Here is a 21971-nt window from a genome sequence, read left to right on the forward strand (position 1 = left end):
CAGTGATGAATGCACAGCTACATGATGATACTGTGAAAAATTATACACTTTAGATAGATTGGTATGTGAATATATATCAATAAAAATGCTTTAAAGAGTAAAAAAGGAATGGTTGCTAGGTATCGGTACGGTAAGGGAGAATGTGCCTCTGACATCTCTGAGCTTTATCTAGTCCTCTGTATCTGGCTTCATTGGCTTTCATGGAGCATTGAACACCAATCTTTGAGTCATGCCACTAGATCAGGACAAGAGGGGATTTGGACTTAGGTAAAATCTGAGTAATGAGAGGTGTCAAATTTTTGGGCTCTAAATTAAGAAATCTTTATTATTAATTAAGTGTGCTTTTAGTATTTCTCTTTGGGACTTTCGGGAGAAATAGTTCTTAATTGCTTTCCACCACTGCAGTTACCTAATTATCCAGACCTTCAAGGATTTCTAACCTCACCTATGAGCTCACTGAAGTTCTGCTCTTCCCTGTGTTCATGTTGCTCCATTTAAAGCACATGTATGTCTTCCTCACTTTGTCTTTTCAGCCTGCTCATGACAGTAGATCTGTCTGTAATGACTTTATATAACCTGAACAACGCTCCTTCTTTGACCCCATTGACTATTTTCTCATTCCTATTCACTGATTTTTATCCAGAGGAGTAGGAATTTGAACAGAGAGCATAGTTAGTATGCTATTAAATATGAGAGGGCATTATTTGATCAAAAGATACATTTCTATGCTGGTGGATACTGTCAATTCATAAGGACATTCAGCCATGCCTCTCTACAGCCTATTATTAACCCACCATAGAGAGTATGACCTCTCTAGTTCAGCAATGTGACAGACTAAGAATACTAAACACCACTGTGATCTCTGTTTAATTTCTCAAATTATGTTTCCAAGATATCTTTTCTGAAGATGACATTAGAATCAGATTGATTGGGTTTGGATTCCAGCACTGCTTCTGACTAACTGTGTGACCCTAGGCAAGTTACTGAAGTGTTCTGTGCTTCAATTTCCTCATTTGTAAAATGGGGCTGATAATAGTACCTACCATACAGAATTATGAGGATTTAAATTATTAGTAATTTATAAAACAATTAAAATGGTACCTGCCACATCATAACTTTCATATAAATGTAGTAGAATAAATCAGTCCATATTCATTCAGCTTGAATTATAGGCCAAGAAAGTTCTAGATGTTGATGTAAGAGTCTAGTGGGTTAACTAAGTTAATAATCATGAGACTGTCAATTTGAATTATACTCCCAAATCTAGTCTTCTTTGGTAGCAGATTTGTAGGGTTATCAAACCTCCAAAGTGTGTGGGTAATAGGGTTCCTACTGCTACTGGATATTATCTTCTCAAACTATAAACTTCCTGATACCTGCCAAATTAGGTATAAGCCAAGAAATTGGCTACTAAGACTGAAGCAACCAATTATTATTTTGCCAACTAAATTTTCATGCTGATTGTTTCATTTTCTTAAGGTTTTATATGAAATGTTAAGATATTTCTATATTATGCATTCAGTAATGCCATATTAACAATATTTTAAAGTTGTTTTGTGTTCATCTTTGTCTAGAATAAATGAATGAACTAATTAGCTCACCCCTAAGTGCAAGGTACCATGTAGTGTCTAATTCATGAGTAATGAGAATAAAGTTTATTTGATAATAAAGCTAACAGTAAGGCCTATTTAATGCCTCTAGAATACTGTATATTGGTGACTGACTGACTTAAACAAAACTTGGCAAAATTAACAATCCAGAGCTTTAGAGCTACAAGTTCAAATACCCCCCCACCAAAACAAGGTTTTTGGATTTTATGAAGTGCCCCAGAACTTTCTAGGCTGGAAGAACACTGACCATTGAAAATTTTCCCAGAGACCCAACACCACTGGTCTTTGGTTTGCCTAATAAAGGTAATTTGATCCTGCTATTGGCTTCACTCTCAAATTTTAACTACAGAAAAGTAAAGTTTTATGCAATTATTTATGGCTATTTCATAAAATCACTGTAACTAAAGTGACCTCTGAAGACTCTCTTAATTTAGTCCTTTATTTCTGGGAAGAGATGTATACAATGCAAAGAAGAGGACATTACAACTTGACTTGGCAAAGTGTACTACAGTCTAACTATAGTAAAGGCTCTACCTTTGGGATGGGGCATTGCTAATGCTCCTGACTGGCTTTCCATTTTTCATTTGGGTTTTCAGGAAAATGACCGGATAATGGTGATGAAGAAAATAAAGAAATGAAAGATAGGCATGGTGAATTATGCTTGATAGGAGAAAATCTTTAGTGTCATGAAGAATTTGGAGTTGATATTTGTTGGCTTTTCTAGGTTACACAAATCCTCTCAAACAGGCACAATGTTTAACAGATTGGCATTAGAAATCAACATATGCTCCAGGAATGACAGAAGGTAGAATTCCTTGAAAATATAGTTTTGCTAAGTGTATAGGTATTGGACATCATAGGTCAAGAAAACTTTGAAGTAGTTACTTCCAGAGATTTATTTCGAATTCTTATTTATCAAGTGAAACAGTAGGTCTGGAATAGGGTTTGAGAATTTTCATTTTTAATACATTTACAATGTGATGCTGATGATGTTGGACAAGAGAACATAGAACACATTTGAGAACCATTGATCTAGTGCTAACTCACACCCAATATAGACTTTTTTTTTGCATGGGTAGGCACTGGGAATTGTGTCTCTGGCATGGCAGGTGAGAACTCTGCCTGCTGAGCCACCATGGCCTGCCCTAGGCTTCTATTTTAATGCCTTCAAAATGCTAAAAGCTGGAACCTTCCAGGGAGAGGAAGTTCCCTACTTCAGGAGGCAGGCAAAGTAAAAATATATTAAAATTTTTACTGGCTCACTCATTGAGGAGTAATAATCTCAATGAAAGTACAATAATAATACAACCATGTAGCCTGCACTAGTGAAATGCATATAAACAGTACATGTAGAAACCTCTTTTTAGGAATTCTAAAGCACTGTAGACATATTAGTAATAATATCTACATAAAGTAATGTTCTTGTTTGCTAGCTGCTGGAATGCAGTATACCAGAAATGGAATGGCTTTTAAAAAGAGGAATTTAATAAGTTGCAAGTTTAAAGTTCTAAGGCCGAGAAAATGTCCTAATTAAAACAAGTCTATATAGAAATGCCCAATCTAAGGTATCTAGGGAAAGATACCTTGGTTCAATAAGAAAGAAACACAATCAGGGTTTCTCTCTCATATGGAAAGGCAGGTGGCAAATATGGTGTCATCTGCTAGCTTTCTCTCCTGGCTTCCTGTTTCATGAAGCTCCCTGGAAGGCATTTTCCTTCTTCATCTCCAAAGGTCGCTGGCTGGTGGACTCTCTGCTTCTCATGGCTACATTGTTCTCCTCTGCTCTCTCTGAATACCCTACATTCTACAAAATGTTTCCTCTTTTATAGGATTCCAGTAAACTAATCAAGACCCACCTGAATGGGTGGAGACACGTCTCCACCTAATCCAGTTTAACAACCACTCTTGACTGAGTCACACCTCCAGGGAGATGATCTAATTACAACATACAGTACTGAATAGGGAATAGAAGAAACGGTTGCCTTTACAAAATGGGATTAGGATTAAAATACAGCTTTTCTAGGGTACATACATCCTTTCAAACTGGCACAAGTAATAACAGAAAATGAACTGCAAGTAGATGCTTTCAGGCATTTAAACATAGAAGATCATTAACGATTTGTATAGTATCTACCCTTTTGAATTAGGAGTCAATTTTTTAAGTGATACTGAATAGTCAATTAGCTAATGATTAGATGCAAGCCAAACCTTAACAAAGAGAAATTCAATCTGTTAAGTAAGTCTTCTGGAAATGAGTATACCTATATCTGTAGCACTGTGATTCCTTTTAGCACTGATTGAACAAAAGCAATATGGGGCTTAAATCACTAGGAGTCTTGAAAAATATGAATTCCTGCCATTTTCAGGGTGGGTGGGAGGAATATGCTCAAGGGAGGAAAATGCTTCTACAAACCTTATGGAGGAGTCAGACAGGATATGTACAGGAGGTGGGGGAAGCTTGTGTAAAGGGGCTCAGTTCTTCTGGAAACAAGGGCTCCTAGCAGAAGGAAGGCCCCACAGTAATCCCCATGTATATAATTTTACCTACAAGTCTTAGGTTGATTTTACCAGAACTACCTTCAGTACTGTGGTAGTTAGATTCAGTTGTCAACTTGGCCAGGTGAAGGTACCTAGTTCTATTCTGTGGACATGAGCCAATGGTACATGAACCTCATCTGTTGTTCATTATATCTGCAGTCGGCTAGGAGGCGTGCCTGCTGCAATGAATGATGTTTGATTTAATTGGCTGGTGCTGAAATGAGAGAGCTCAACATAGCACAGCCCAAGTAGCTCGGCATACCTCATCTAAGCACTCGCAGCTCAGACCAGGCCTTTGAAGATGCAGAAAGGAATCATCCCAGGGAAAGTTGTTGGAACCCAGAGGCCTGGAGAGAGGGCCAGCAGAGATTGCGCTGTGCCTTCCCACATAAGAAAGAACCTCAGTTGAAATTTAGCTGCCTTTCCTCTGAAGAACTAATGAAATAATTCCCCTTTTATTAAAAGCCAATCCATCTCTGGTGTGTTGCATTCCAGCAGCTAGCAAACTAGAACAAGTACCTAACCATATAACATGAATGTTTAGGCACTGTGTTGGTTTGAAACTGTCGTGTACCCAAGAAAGCTGTGTTCTTTAATTCTCATTCATTATTGCTGGGTGGGAATTTTTGATTGTTTCCATGGAGATATGACCCACCCAATTGTGGGTGGTACCTCTGAAATTTTTATATGCTGTATGGTGGGGTCACATTTCATTCTTTTTCCATGTGACTATCCTGTTATTGCAGTACCATTGTTGAAATTTTTTGAGGGGGGTGAGGGGAGAAGTGCACAGGCTGGGGAATCAGGTAGCACTTTTTCATTAGATAGTTTCCATGGAGATTCAAGGTGGAGGTGCTTATTGGAGCCCTTTAAGAAGGAGTCATTTTGGAAAAACTTCAGAGCCTACAGCCAGAGATCTTTGGAGATGCAGAAGGAAAACATCCCTGAGAAGTCTTATCAAATGAGGCCAGAAAGCTAGCAAACCTTGCCATGTGCCATTACATCTGAGAGAGGTCTCCAGAAACCAGAGACCCAGCTGACATCAGCCTTGTGCCTTGCTAGCTGAACAGAGGTCTTCCAGATGGTATCAGTCTTTCTTCAGTGAAGGTAACCTCTTGTTGGTACCTTAATGTGGACATTTTCACAGATGTAGAACTGTGAACTTGAACTTAATAAATTCACTTTTTAAAAGCTGTCCCATTACTGGTATATTCCATTCTGGCAGCTTTAACAAATGAAAACAGGTACTTATAAATAACTTAAAAAGTTTTTTTATCTTGGGATTATTCTTTTTGTTGCTTATATTACTGTAACTTCAATAAAATGTGCTAATTTTATTTTCTATCTGGAGGAAACACTGGTTATAGATTTAATATTATCAGTACTTCTTGCAACTTGCCATGCATAATTATTAGTTGTCCTGGGCATGAGGGTGACATTTTTCCATGGCCAGTATGTGAGTGTTGCTTAATGATTTGGGTGTTGACATTGGATTATAATTTGAGATCTGATACCAATGTACAAAATAAGGAAGAAATGGTTTTTGTTTCATAGGATAACCATGTCCCCTAAAGGAGGTGATTATAAGTCTGGTTAGTCATTATTGCCAAAAAGAGGAGGCACTGCAGTCACCAGTTCCTGGTGTTTTGTTTTGATAACTATGTAATTGATTAGGGAAAAGTAAGAAACAAATTTTAAGGAGGTTTAGGTCCAATAGTATTAATAGAAAATAGCTTATTATCATTATTGGTTATAATTCCTTACAGTTTCCTAACAAGAAAATATTCAGAAAAGTTTGATAAGTTAAATGTCAAAATTTAGTAACATAACATACTTTTAATACTTAAAATGTAAATTTCTCTCACCAGATGGTGAATGTTTTACCTGGTAAAAGAAAAACCCAATCTCCTGAAAAGAGGGCATGTCTCCTGCCTAGATCTCCAATTTCACTGCACTGTTTCTCCAGAGGAAGAAAACAGCTCCATTCCTCTCACCCAGTATTTGAAATCACAGATTTATGTTGATAAATAGTGATACTGTTAAATATCAGTTTTTAAATCTCTAGTTGTATTGGCTAGACTCTTATAAATATGCCTCAATTTATCTTTCCTAGAGTGTCAAACCTGTTAAAAGGAACACATGTGAAGTCTGATATACATTAAGATATTGTGAACATTTCAAAGCAGATAAGTTCTCTTTCATAGCTTTTGTACAGTTAAAAATAAACCACACAAACTAGAGAAGTAAGGCCCATGGACAACAGAGAAACCATTGATAACATTAACATAGTTAAACCCTATGCTGAAAACCATAGGGGACTCTGCTTTATAGAATGATAATTGGTCAATAAGGAAAAGAAATGATTAAAATTGCCCAAAGAGATGGAGATTAAGACGACCAAAATTTTAACAGTAATTGCTTTTGAGTATTGGCATTATGAATGACTTTTGTTTTCTTCTTAATTCTTTTAGGTATTTCTATTTTAAATGCACATATTTCACATGCAGAAAAAAGAAGCACTACTATAAAATTATCTGTTAAACAGAAAACTCTTCAAGCTCACAGTTTTTAAATGCCTCTTTGTATGCCTAGTACTTTGTATGCCAGAGGACCTGGAATACAGTGGGTAAACCATTATGGTTTGTTAAATGAATGGACTATCATTATTTTCAGTGAGAATTCTTAACTCAATTCCACCAAAGCCAAGCCTCATTCCTGCCTATGAACAAGTGGATGACTGGAATTGAGCAGATAAACTCAATATTGGCTTTTGGAAGGTTGACAATAGAGCTCGAGAATGAAATCAGGATTTTGACTTCTATCTGGCTCTTGGAGCATGAGTCTATGTCTAATGTTTACCCTGTGGAAATAGAGCTTGAGGTTCCAATTACATTTGATGGCAAATTAGCTAATGAACAGAAGAAAGGCAATGTCTAAGAGAAATTCAACCTGGGTTTTTAAAGAGTGCCCAACAGCACTTCAGCATTTTATAGTGATTGACTGTTATATGTTATACCAATAAGACAATAAGGTGATTTCTTGGTTGGGACCCACAAGAATGAAAACCTTTGCCTTTTCAGAGTGTTCTAGTTTGCTAGCTGCTAGAATGTAATATACTAGAAGTAGAGTGATTATTAAAAGGGAGAATTTATTAAGTTGCAAATTTACAGTTCTAAGGCCATGAAAATGTCTAAACTAAAGAAAGTCTATAAAAATGTTCTAGTTAAGGCACCAACAAGAAGTTACCCTCATTCAAGAAAGGCCAGTGAAGTTCAAGGTTTCTCTCTCAACTGGAAAAGCACATGGCAAACATGGTGACATCTGCTAGCTTTCTCTTTAGGCTTCTTCTTTAATGAAGCTTCCCTGGGGGTGTTTTCCTTCTTCATCTCCAAAGGTCTCTGGCTGCATGGGCTCTCGTGGTTCTCATGGCTCTCTCATAGCTCTGAACCTCCCCCCAAAATGTGTCCTCTTTTAAAGGATTCCAATAAACTAATCAAGACCCACCTGGAATGGGAGGAGTCACATCTCCCTCTAATCAAAGGTTAATATCTACAATAGGGTGCGCCACATCTCTGTGGGATAATCTAATCAAGTTTCCAAGCACAGTACTGAATAGGGATCAAAAGAAAAGGCTGCCTCCACAAGATGCATAAGGATTAAAACGTGGCTTTTCTAGAGCACATAACCCTTTCAAACCAGCACACAGGGTTAGTGGAAGAAGCAGGATTTGAAGACTATATGTCCGCTTTAGGGAAAGAGGCATTTAGTATTGTATGTTCCTTTAAACCTCCTTAGTTCCATAACCCACATTTCTCCCCAGATCAGACCCTTGTCCTTCTGTAACATGTATTTCATATGTCAAAAGATGGATTAATCTGACAGTGGTTTTGATGGTATATGGAGCAGCTTAGTGTTACTAGCTCAGCATTACCAGCTCAGCGTTACCAGCTCAGTGTTACCAGTTTATGTTAGTTCTTTGGATACTCACACGGTATAGCAGAAGCTCTTTTATTTCTTTCTCATGAGAAAGGGCACTCACAGGAACAAGCGACTAGTGAATGCAAAGCTTGGGAATGTGCAGGCAGGTTCCTTTTGTCTTAGCCTCTAACGCAAAGGAGTCCCTCCCTGGTTCACCATTGATTGGCTACTTAGGAATTACAATCTAGTCTTGGAAACTTGTCAATTAAAGAGTGAGTTTTCTACATCTTATTGTCATAATTATTCATTTGTCTTTGACCAACCACAGATGAAGGTATGTTGAGTCCTTCATTTGTGTAGTTAGCTGCCCTTAGAGAGGACCAAGCAAGTAAGCCTCATACCTGACCAATCACAGAAGTGAGTCCTTCATTTGAATCCTTCATTACCGTATGTTGTTTTTGGGGAGATGTGGCCCAGGTTAGAAGGTTGAGGCTTAAGTTACTTATTTGAGTAGAAGGAGTCCAGCATCCGTTACAGTGGGAAATGGGGAAATCATGGATCCTCCTCACTCTGTGTTAATGTGAGCAGTTTGTTCAGGACTGCCTCATCAGGGTTAAATTCGAACTAGTTTGTCCCAGAAAGTGTTTCCAAGTTTGCATCCCATTGAAGACCTGCTGTGGGCCTCAAATATAAATAATCCTGTCAATGCTGAAAACAATGGCTGCAGGCCAGTGTCCAAGCAACTGGTTATAGTGAAGCTTGTTAGTGTGGCTGAGCAGGATCCAGGAGCCTCTCCCTTTCTCTCCACAGCCCCACTGCAGGGAGACTGTAGGTTGACATCCAACCAGATTAGAATAGTTTCATAGACTTGGAAGATTGACTCTGCTATTAAACAAGGCATGAAGGTAGACTGTGTTCTCTCTCACTGCTTCCCAGGTGTGCTCTCTCTCTCTCTCTCACACACACACACATTACAAATAATAATATTTTCAAGTAGAAATTCTGGGAAAATGTAAAAAAAATTTCACATTCAATTTATATTTGTAAATTGCACATACAGTTAAGAACTTTGGAGAGTTCTTGTTAGGAATTCAAGACAGAGGCCATGAGAAGAGAATTTATTGGCTTTAGTAGCACCCTGTGCTTCCCTCCCCTGGAAGCAGGAACAGTAGTAAGGGACAAGATATTGACCACAATAGGTTCAGTACCATCTAGATAAAGAATTTAGTCCTGAGTCCTAATTCGCATGCTACTTTTACTCTCTCAGATTGTAAATGAGAAACTATTAAAACTTTTCTAAAATACAAGAATCTTCATAGAATGTGGGATAGATAAAATCTTGTGATGGAGTCAGAAAAGGGGAAAAAACATTTTAACACCCTCTGGCAATGAAACCTAGGGCAATTTATCTAATCTTTGAAGGCTTCAATTTATTTATTTTCCCTTTCATTTTTAAAAATAATTTTGAGCTTTTAAAAATATAATAAACACCGGTGTAACCACCATCCTGCTTAAAAACAAAAATATGTCAAATAGAACTGAAGCACCTTGGGTACCCCTCCCTACTTCCATTCCTTCTCTTCCTCCCTCCCTGAGGAGGTTAACTGCTAGCCAGCTTTTATCACTGCTGCCCTTATCTTTCTACCTTTGTGGCTCATCTGTAGAGCCATAAAGAGTATTGTTTCCATGTTTTAAATAGAATAAAAATGGCATCTATTATATTGCATATATCATTCTCCAACCTTTTTTCTCAACATTATGCATTTGATGTGTACTTATGGCAACACATTTAACTGTGTTTCATTAGCTTTTGATATGAATATAGTTATTTATTCTTCCTGTTGATGAACATTTGTTTATTCTTTTTCTTTCTCTTTTGCTATAATTTGGCCTGCATATACTCAGCTGTAAAATGAAGTGATTAGACTAAATAATTTTCTCAGCCCTTTCACTTTTATTATCTGTATTTTGTGAGACTGATCCAAGTCAAAGCTAGATGGCTGCCTGGAGGGGATTTCTGCTGTGAGTAGAAGGTCTTATTAAGTTTCTTCTCTGGTTCTTCCAAATGGAATACTCTCCTAGTTTCTATATTAGCCAAAATTACAAAACTGTGATGATTGGTAAATTAATAGAGACAACTTTGGCAAGGTGACAGGCTTACTTTTAAATGTTTCTCCAAGAGGGAAATCCTTTAGAAATGCAGTATGTTATGCTGATCTTTCACAACTCTTTTTTTTTTTTCTTTCTCCATTTGTGTGTGTGAGGTAGGGGTTGAGCAGACAGGGATTAAAAGCAGAGACACCTGACTAGACTTGTCAGCCTGTGGAGTAAGTAGCTCAGGAAAATGAGGTGTCATTGCTATCAGAGAAACTGAACTAAGAATCCACTAGTGTAGGGCAGACTTCCTATACAATTGCTGGACTGACCTCTTTATAACCTTCTCACCTCCTGGCTTGATCTAAAGGCACAGAAGTATTTAGAATCTATCTCCTAATTTCCAAAATTTGCCCCATGGACCTTGAGATAAGAAATGAGTTGTAATCATAAGTATGACCTACTCCATCCCTCCCTGCAAAAGACAATTTTAACAACATACAAAAAACCCAAACCAAAATATTTGAAAATGTGAGCTCACAAGGAGTCTCTGTGCCTAGACACATGCTCTTTCTTCCAATTTAATGCTCGTTCTCTCCCCATTACTAGGGAAACATCTATTCTTCCTTTAAGTCTCTGCCTAGATAACACATTCTCAAGGAATCTTTCCTTGAGCAACCAAAGCCAAGTAGGAAGCCTTCCCCTTTTGTAGTGCTCTAATGGCAACTTGTGCCTACGCCTAAAATCAATAGGTATACTGCTTAAATTCTATTTTTCTTTCTTGGTTTCCCCATTAAACCAGGAGCAACCTGAGGGTAGTTCCTTTGTTCTATGTTGTATCCTTAATATAAGACAATACCTAGCACATAATAGTACTTAATAGTTGTTGAATGAATGGATAAATGAATGGACACATTATTTATGTAAAGCAATTAAGTATATAGTATCTTGCAGCATAAAGTAGAATTTTATTGGAGAGATTTGAGATTATATATTTTAAGTAAATTCATCTATTTCTAAAATTTGTTTATGTCTTTGCAAAGAATTTCAACACTGACTTTCTTGGTGATCTCATGCAGGCTCAAGTTTTTAAATAACCATCAATACCAGTGGTTCTCAAAGGTTATATAGTACTGCACCAGAAAGGGGTATTTTGGAAGAATAATAGACATGCTTTACTGCAGTTAGTGGGTGAGTGCAAAAGTCATTAGAATTTCAGCAATGTTCAGGAAAGTCTTAACACAAGGAAGAGTTATCCTGAATCCCACAAGACTTTTGAATGTCCCACTGGACATTCAAGTAGGTGAAAAATCGGATTCAAATTATAGGTGTCAGGGACTAGAACCTAACTTCATTTTATTTATAAGCACAGAGTATTATTGCAACATTGTAATATATCCTGAATTTGTAGGAATGGAACTCTCATAGTAATTCTATGTAGAGCTACAGGTATCTGGCTATTTCCTTATGATTTTGAGTTCGTTTCCAAGGATTTCAATATCAGAATGCATATTCTATGAAAAGTCATTTTCCTTTCGTTTTTCTTTATATTATAGTTACAACATTATAATGATTTTGTTAAATGTGTATATTGGAATATATTATCTACCAATTTCATTTCAGGATAGTAAAAGGGTTATTACAAAATATTTGTTATGAAAAAGGAATATTGAGTCTGATAGAGCTGAGAACTACTTTTATGCTGATGACTCCCAAATTCCAAATTTACATCTCCCAGCCCAGGCTTCTTCTCTGAACATCAGTTTCATATATCCAACTGCCTATGCAACATTCCTACTTTGTGCCTAATAGGAATTTCAAACTTATTTTTAATAATTATTATTAATAGGTATCTCCATAATTCTATCCCTGATTTTCCCATCTGAATGACTCCAGCCTTCCCATTTAGTTTAGGGTACCTTAGTACATTAGTTCTCAGTGCAAAAACCTTGATGTCATTCTTGACTATTCCTTTTGTCCCACACCTCACATCCTATCAGGTAAGGAATTCCTGTTGCTTCTTTCTTTTAAGTGTATTGTTTTAGTTTCATAGGCTGCTTAATGCAAATACTTTAAAATGGGCTTGATTTAAACAATGGGAATTTATTAGCTTACAGTTCTGAGACAGAAAATATCCAAATCAAGGCAACAGTAAGGCAATGCTTCCTTCCTGAAGACTGGCTTGTGTGGCACCTTTGCCACATGGCAAGGCACATTATCTGCTGGTCTCTCCCTTCTCTTCTGGGTTTCGTTGATTTTAGCTTCTTGATTCTGTGGCACTCTCTCTCTCTCTCTCTCTTTTTTTCTCTTTCTCTCTCAATTCATTCTATTTATAAAGGACTCCAGTAAAATTAAGAGCCATCCTTTGTGAGGCATGCAAATAGGTGAATGAACCTTAAGGACTGTATGTTAAATGAAATGTCAGAAACAAAAAGACAAGTATCATGCCTCACTCATAAAAACTTGGTGATCTGAAGTCAAGAGCATGGGTTATCGGGTTGGGGGCTATTGTAAAGGGTCCCAGATTGTAAGCTTTTACAGCAATCATATCTATTCTGAAGTTGTAACTGTTATTTCTAAACACTGAGATAGTAAGCTATTTGTATCTAACAAATACAAATAGCTTCTGGTCATTCCCAGAAACTTCAGATATTTATGTGACAACTGAGACTCAGAGTTAGAGCTCTGAAGCTATGAAGGTCAGCAGTATCCAACACAGGAACTGTTTAAAAAGTTGAAAAAGGGATCAGATTTCTTAGAGATATGAATGAAGCGGAACTGGATGAGACTGGGGTAGATCAGAATACAGGGTTAAGGATGATATGGTCCCTATTTTAAAACATCAACTTCTTGATGTGAGACCAGAAGATGACATGTTTATTTGGTGCAAAATTTATATTTTGGGTAGTGCATTACCTAATTTAACTTGTATGGCCAGTTTAGGTGAACACCATAAGTACATGGAATCTTGAATAGGGTATAAGATTTTGTTGGTTTATCAAGGTGTGATGCCCTTATACAGCCCAGTAATTTGGGCAGTGAATAAAGAAGTGTTTGTAAAGTCCCCATGGAGGAATGTGGAGAAAGGAGGAAATATTCAACTTCCCCATTTGAAGAATTTCTGATATTCTCACAAGCAGTGGGGACAACCAAATCATTAGGCTGAACCCTTGATATTGGAGCCCCTATGAAACTTATTCTAGCAAAGGATAGGCTAAGCCTGCTTAAAATTATGCCTAAGAGTCACCCCCTGAGAACCTCTTTTGTTGCTCAGATGTGGGCTCTCTCTCTAAACCAACTTGGCAGGTGAACTCACTGCCCTACCATGTCAGACATGACTTCCAGGGGTGTAAATCTCCCTGGCAACGTGGGACAGAACTCCCAGGATTCACCAGGACCCAGCATCATGGGATTGAGAAAACCTTCTTGACCAAAAGGGGGAAGAGAAAAATGAAACCAAATAAAGTTTCAGTGGCTGAGAGATTTAAAACAGAGTCAAGAGGTTATCCTGGAGGTAAACCTGTAGATATCCCCTTTTAATCTATGGTGTACTGGAGTAGCTGGAGGGAAGAACCTAAAACTGTTGAGCTATGTTCCAGTAGCCTTGATTCTTGAAAGTGATTGCATAACAATCTAACTTTTACAATGTGATCATGTGATTGTGAAAATCTTGCATCTGATGCTCCTTTTATCCAGGGTATGGACAGATGAGTAAAAAAATATGGATAAATAAATTAATAAATTAATAATAGGGATAAACGGTAAATAAATTGGGTAGATTGAAATACTAGTGGTCAATGAGAGGGAGGGGTTAGGGGTATGGTGTGTATGAGTTTTTTCTTTTCTCTTTTTATTTCTTTTTCTGGAGTGAGGCAAATGTTCTAAAAATGATCATGATGATGAATACACCACTATGTGTTGATATTGCGAGCCATTGATTGTACACCATGCATGGACTGTATGTGTGTGAAGGTTTGTCAATACAAATATTTTTAAAAAACAAAAACAAACAAACAAACAAAAAGATCCATCCTGAATGAGATGGGGTCACAGATTTTTAACTGAAGTAAGCCAAATCAGAAGGTCCTACTTACAATGGGCCCATACCTGCAGGAGTGGATTAAATTTAGGAACATATTTTTCTGGGGTAAATACATCTTCAAACCACCACATGTATACTGAATCTGTCCACTCTCAACACCTGCCATTATCACCTTAGTCCAAGCTGCCACTGCCTTTCTGCTAGATTAGTACAGTTGTTTTCAGTTGATCTCTGTACTTGTGTCTTTGCTCCTCTACCTCTTTTCTCAACATAGTAGCCAAAGTTATCCATTTAAAACATAGATCAGACCATGACACTTTTTTTTCATTAAAAGCAAATGGTTTCTCACTTCTTGAGGTTTGTGTGATCTGCCTACTCCCACATTTCTGATCTTACTTCATACCATTCTCCTAAGTAAAAATGGAAACTGATCAAGTATCAGTACCTGCTTTTAAATGTGGATTATTTTAACTTGTGGATTTATTAACATTGTGGATTTATTTTAACTTGATTTTGGTCCTTTAATTAACTGATTCCATTTACTTTTCTGACAGGTATCTATGATATGGTCTTGCATATAATAGGTGTTCTCTAAAAACATTTTGCTGATTGCTTCTTACTGTTTTTCCACCATCTAGAGTAGCTGGAGTGGAGCTCCTATTCCCACAGTTCAGTTGCTGATTAATTAACTAGACAAACATTCATTAAGAGATGGCTGCATGCCATGGCCCATGCTAAGCAGCAGGACCAGAAAGATGACCATGAGATGGCCACTGCCCATGTGAGGAGCATCGTCTAATGGGAAGATCATGGCCTAGTCCCAAACAAATAACTCTTTAAAATATGTATTGCTTTTTGAAAAGAGTATTATTTACAGTGATGTCAAGGGTAATTATAGCAATGATTGCATCAACCAGAAGTTTATTTTAAACCCAATTTAGGAATAGGAAGGGGTACAGGCAGGGAAGGAGTGGTAACAACAACTCAAAAGTAACAAAAACCAGGAGAAACAGATTGTTTGGTTTTCTTGTGCTTTAGTCTTAATGGTTCCATTTCCACTGTTTTGAGACTCATCATCATTTTGTATTTCATTAGCAATATTTTTTGATAATTGTTTCTTCTAGAAAGTCAAGCATGTGAATTAGTTCTGAACCACCCAAAATTCCTGAATACCTCAATCATGCTGTCGCCATCATTCAGTTCTCCAGCTGTAGGTACATATACCAAGAATGTTGTGGAATTCCCACTATCTCTTTGGGGATCCAGATGGACCTGTGCAATACCATGGCAGGCTATGCTAGTGAGATAATTGGGCATTTAAGTTTAATGGGCTTACAGGATATATGTGGCTCTTCACAGATTTACATATATTTGTATAAAACCCATGTGGTGTTCTGGTCTCATGTAACGTAAATATTCCCAATATTTAACTTTAGGCAAGACCTCTGTTATTTATAGAATTGTAGCTAACTTTGCTAATATCTGCAACTAGCATGAAGACAGGGAAAGAGAAGAGAAAAATAGAGACAGAAAGAGAGAGAGAAAGAACTCTGATGAAGGTACTGAAATTACACAGATTTTAAGAAACACACCACACAAATATCTGTAAGCCTCATTTTAGGCTACTAATTGTTCTATCCATAAAGCTATACATACTGTATTTGGTCTTTGTTTATTATGGTAGGACAAAATCATCAGATAGCTCTCTCCCAGGTCTAACTTTCTGTTAGAGTATGGACGCAGCACATTTCTAGGCACTGTGGAGTGTGCTGAAGTATAAAGCAGTTATTGCTTTATAAGTTAAAAGTGATAAGTTATAAGCAGATTTGCCAGCCACAATCTAGTTTACAGTCAGACAATTGTTGACAATACTGAATTTCTGGTCATTAATAATTTTGAACATTCCCACATATTTTTATTTAATAAGCCCACAGGATAATATGCGACACCAAGTAGAGTGTCTTGCAGGGCTGCATTCCTTTCTAGATCTCTAAGGGAGAATCTCTTCTCTGGCCTTTTCCTGAGGCTACCATCATTCTTTGGCTCGTGGCCCCCTTGCTCCCTCTTCAAAGCCAGTAATAGCACATTGCTCTATGACCAAAACCATAAAAAGTTCTCTGCCTTCAAGTACTCATGCAATTAGATTTGGCCCACCTGGATAGCCCAGGATATTTTCACCATCTTAAGTACTGTAACCTTAATCACATCCGCAAAATCTTTTTTGTCATGTAAGCTAACATATTCTCAGGTTCCACAGATTAAAACATGGATATCTTTGGAGGGCCATAATTCTACCTGCCATAGAAGATGATATTACTTCCAATTTTAAGAAGAGAAAATGGAGGTACAGAGAAGCAAATAACTAATCTAGGGTTACACAGCTATTCAGTGGTGGAGCTGGGAATCAAAATCAGTCATTTTGGTTCCAGAGGTGCTCTTTGTGTGTGTGTGTGTGTGTGTGTGTGTGTATATTTTTTTTTAATCGAGAAATCTTCACACACATACAGTCCATTCACAGAATACAATCAATGGCTCACAATATCATCACATATTTGTATATTGATCACCATGATCATTTTTAGAACATTTGCATCATGCCAGAAAGAGAAATAAAAGGAAAAAAGAAAAAACTCATACATCCCATACCACTTACTCCACCCTCTCATTGATCACTAATATTTCAATCGAGTAAAATATTTTTTACCCCATCCCGCCTTTATTTATTTATTAATTCTTATTTTTTTTGCTCATCTGTCCATACCCTGGATAAAGGAAGCATCAGACACAAGGTTTTCACAATCACATGGTCACATTGTAAAAGCTATATAGTTATACAATTGTCTTCAAAAATCAAGGCTACTATAAAACAATTGAATGGTTTCTCTCTAGCCACTCCAATGCATCATAAACTAAAAAGGGATATCTATATAATGCATAAGAATAACCTCCAAGATAACCTCTCAAGTCTGTTTGGAATCTCTCAGCCACTGAAACTTTATTTTGCCTCATTCCTCTCTTCCCCCTATTGGTCAAGAAGGCTTTCTCAATCCCATGATGCTGGGTCCTGGCTCAACCTGGGAGTTCTGTTCCATGTTTCCAGGGAGATTAAAACCCATGGGAGTCATGTCCCACATTGGGGGGAGGGCAGTGAGTTCATGTGCCAAGTAAACTTAGAGAGAGAGACCACATCTGAGCAATAAAAGAGGTTCCGTGGGGATGATTCTTAGGCATAATTATAAGTAGGCTTAGCCTATCCTTTGCAGGAGTAAGTTTCATAGGAGTGAGCCCCAAGATTGAATTTGTTGTCCCCACTGCTTGCAAGAATATCAGGAAATCTCCAGATAAGGAAGTTTAATATTTCCTCCTTTCTCCCCACTCACCCAAGGGCACTTTGCAAATGCTTTTTAATTCTCTGCCCAAATTACTCTGGGATATATCAGGGCATCACACTAACCTATACAAAACAGCAAGATCTCAAGGCCTATTTAAGTTTCCATGTAATTATGTTGTTCAAATAAACTGACCATACAAGAATTAAGTAATGCGCCATCCAAAATACAAATTTTGCACCAAATAAATATCTCTCCCTTTGATCTCACATAGAAGTTGAAGTTAATATGGACTGTATCATCCTTTACCCTGTATTCAGATTTGCCTTTGTCCTATCCAGATCAGATTCATTCATATCTCTAGTCAAAGTCTGATCACTTTTTCAACTTTTTTTTTTAACAGTAGCTGTATGGAGTAATGCTGACTTTCATAGCTTCAGAGCACTAACTCTGAGTCTCAGGTGGCACATAAATACCCAAAGTTTCTGGGAATGACCAGGTTATGTTCATGTTTATGTTTGTATAAACAGCTCAGTATCTCAGAATTTAGAAATAATTTTACAACTCCAGAGTAGAGCTGTAAGAGCTTACAATCTAGGACACTTTACAATAGGCCCCAACCTGATAACCCATATTCTTGACCTCATTCTCCGAGATTGTATATTATAATTAGTCCATTCAAGTGAGGCATGATAATATTTCTTTTTGTTTCTGACATTTCCTTCAACATACTGTTTTTCAAGGTTCATTCTCCTAATTGCATGCCTCACAACTTTATTCCTCTTGCAACTGCTCAGTAGTCCACTGTATGTAAATATCTCAGTTCCCCCTTCCATTCCTCATTGTACCCTTGAGTCACCTCCATCCAATCTGGAATACTGCTGTCATAAACACAAGTGTGCAAAGGTCCATTTGTATCCCCACCCTCAGTTCTTCCAGTTATATACTTAGCAACAGGGTTGCAGGGTCATATGGCAACCCCACCCCTAGTCTTCTGTGGAAAGGCTGCAACTCTCAGTTTCCCTACCAACAGTGAATAGGTACATGTCTTTCTCCACATTTTCTCTGGCATTTTTTTCTCTCTGTTAATTTAAAATTTTATTCGCACATTATACAATCCAACTTAAGTAAATAGCCATTGACTTCACCACCTTAAAATATATGAAGACATTTCCTTTTCTTCTGCAAAGAATCCATACTCCTCTCCCATGTCCCCCACTTGTTGACATTTAGCTTTGCCATAATGCTTTTGTCACATTCAGTGGAAGCATATTACAATGTTGACTATAGACCCTAACTTGCGTTGATTGTAGTTTTTCCCATGTAACATTTGTGCCAATTTGAATCTATTATTTACCCCAGAAAAGCCATGTCCTTTAATCCTTATTCAGTATTGCTGGGTGGGATCTTCTTTATTGTTTCCATGGAGATGTGTCTCCACCCATTCTAGGTGGGGATGCTTACCGGAGCCCTTTAAGAGGGAACCATTTTGAAAAAAAGTTTTAGAGCCACGAGTGCCATCAGAACCAGCAGAGCCAACAGAATGGACAGAACCCTGAAGAAACCATTAAAGAGAAAGCTAACAGATCTCACCATGTACCCACACAGCTGAGAGAGAACCCCCAAACTTTTTTGGCCTTTCTTGAGTGAAGGTAGCCTCCTGTTGGTGCCTTAGTTTGGATATTTTCATAGCCTAAGAACTATAAACTTGCAACTTAATAAATTCCACTTTTTAAAAGCCATTGTGTTTCTGGTGTATCACACTCCAGCAGTTTAGAAACTAGAATACCATCCCATCTATATTCAACACCTTGTAATACTGACATTCTTTGTTCTCTCCCATGCAGAAACGTCTTTATAATTGCCCAATTAATCACCATAATTGTCCACTGTTCTAGAAAGCAATATACCAGAAATGGAATGACTTTTAAAAAGGGGGATTTAATAAGTTGCAAGTTTACAGTTCCAAGGCTGAGAAAATGTCCCAATTAAAACAAGTCTATAGAAATGTCCAATCTAAGGCATCCAGGGAAAGATACCTTTGTTCAAGAAGGCCAATAAAGTTCAGGGTTTCTCTCTCAAGTGGAAGGGCACATGGCAAACACAGTCACAGTTTATCTCTCAGCTGGAAGGGCACATGGCGAGCACGGCATCATCTGTTAGTTTCTCTCCTGGCTTCCAGTTTCACGAAGCTCCCCGGGAGGCATTTTCCTTCTTCATCTCCAAAGGTCGCTAGCTCATGGACTCTCTGCTTCAAGATGCTGCAGCATTCTCTGCTCTCCCCAAATCTCTCTCTTTCTCCAAATTTTTTTCTCTTTTATAGGACTCCAGAAATTAATCAAGACCCAGCCAAATGGGTGGAGACATGTCGTCACCTAATCCAGCCTAACAACCACTGTTGATTTAATCACATCTCCAGGGAGATGATCTGATTACAGTTTCAAATATACAGTATTGAATAGGGATTATTCTGCCTTTATGAAATGGGATTTTGATTAAAACATGGCTTTTCTAGGGGACATACATCCCTTCAAACCAGCACATCCACTCTAGGCATTCCTAAGTTATACCATCTCAGTCTTTATCCTCTATCTTTCCTTCTGGTGTCCTACATGCCCCATCCCTTATCCCTCAACCATAGTCACATTCAGCTCAATTCAGTGTATTTATATCATTGTGCTATCATCAGATAGTGTTGTGCTACCCATTTCTGAATTTTTACAATCAGTCCTGTTGCACATTCTGTATTCCTTCAGCAACAAATGCCCAATAATTCCAGAGGTGCTCCTAATCACTAAATTAAAATGTCAGGTGAATGAATGGACAACCATAAGAAAAAACAAACTAGCATGAGTTCCATTACCATTGATCTTCTTGAGTAATTTCTTGATAGAAATACTAAGAAGTTAAGTAGTCAAAAGAAGGCAGAATGAGAGAGGAAGGGAAAAAGACAAAGGGCTTGAATTACAGAGTTTTCAAGTTTGTCCTTAATATCTCCAGCCTCCTTTTTCTGATCCCTTTTCTCCCTCACTGGTGTCCCCACCCTTCTCCCATCTTCAAGGTTCCAGTGTCCTGTGTTATCAACATTTATTTTTTGAGAAAATTTATTCTCCCTGAGTATGTTAATTACAAAGTATTTGCATTGTATAATGAGAAACTTTGTCTACTGAGTATATAAGAAATGGGGTGGGGGATGACCATGTCCTGCTATGCCTAAAGTTGGTCTGAAAGTAAACCTACTTTAGTCAGGTTTAGGATGTGGCTTCTGGGAATGGTTTCTGGGATAAGAAGGCAGCTTTCCCTATGTGACTTTAAGCCCTTTTCCTCCTTATTCTATGACAGAATCACTAGGCTCTCTGGCTGTCTTTACATCGTATAGAGTCATCCTCTTCTGAGCAAGCACACTCAGCTTCCTGCCCCAGCCCAGCGAGTGAGCAGGTCATAGATTCATTTCCCAAAGTATTGCTCCCAAAGCCTGCCAAGATATGCAGGCAGGGCAGGGGAGCTCTGCTTGGTGAGGAGCAATACCTGTGGCTTTTGCCTTTTCACGTATGTCCGAGCCTGTTGGTGATGGATGACTAAATAAGACTTGGGGTTGGGGCATTACAGTGCAAAAAGAAAATTGTGTAAAAGACATTTAATGGGACAGCTTACCATTTATCCCTAATTAATACCTAGCACAATAGCAACTGATTAACTTTGGCATAGATATAGAATATTGGAGGAAGTAAATTCTTCACATGCTCAGTCTTTGGACTTGTATCATTCATTCATTTACTCATGTCTTCATTTAATCGATATTTTTTGACTGTTTAAAAGTACAAAGCATAGTGCCATGAATCAGCTATTGTACCTGCCTTTAAGGAGCAAAAATATACAGCAAGGAAGATGATGCATAAACAAATAATTGTAATAGTGTTTTCTGAAAAATGCAAGGAAGGTATTTACAAAATGCTTAGCTGCTGAAGGTGCAAGGGGGGGAGAATGACATACTCTGCCAAGTGTGTCTGGGGAAGATGACCTATTGAAAGATTATTCAGAATTCTAACAAATGGGGAATTTCCTCTGTAAATTCCAAGCAGAGGAAACAGGATGCAGCTTCATGGCAGCTAGCAATGGTATGGCATGTTGGGGAAGTTCAAGTAGTTCACTGTACCAGAACAGAGAGTACAGAGAAAGGAGAGCCAAAAGATGAGGCTTTGAAAGGTGCACATGGGGCCAACTCATGAAGCCCTTCTTGAATGACATGCTCAAGAGTTTAAATTTAACTTGTAAGTGATGGCAGTAACACAGGAAATTTAGGTGAGGGAATTTGGTGATCAGATTTGTTTTGAATGGATTTTGGCTGGGGATAAAGTGGGAATGGGATTGAGAATGGAGGCAGAACCCCAATTAGGAGCATGTTAAATTACTCCTGATCAGAAACAATGAGTCTTTATA

At 37.8% G+C, this 21971-nt stretch overlaps 1 long non-coding RNA gene across 1 annotated transcript in view; it reads left to right on the forward strand.

Annotated features, from left to right (window-relative positions):
• Nucleotides 1-6103, forward strand: part of LOC143675576 (uncharacterized) — a 173647-nt gene extending 167544 nt beyond the window's left edge. Inside the window, exon 7 of the long non-coding RNA XR_013171661.1 lies at nucleotides 6017-6103. This is a non-coding gene — a long non-coding RNA (uncharacterized LOC143675576). The remainder of the gene's footprint in view (nucleotides 1-6016) is intronic.
• Nucleotides 6104-21971: the final 15868 nt, after the last annotated feature.

The sequence above is a fragment of the Tamandua tetradactyla genome, chromosome 1 (genome assembly GCF_023851605.1).
Source record: "Tamandua tetradactyla isolate mTamTet1 chromosome 1, mTamTet1.pri, whole genome shotgun sequence".
In the NCBI taxonomy this organism is placed as follows: Eukaryota; Metazoa; Chordata; class Mammalia; order Pilosa; family Myrmecophagidae; genus Tamandua; species Tamandua tetradactyla.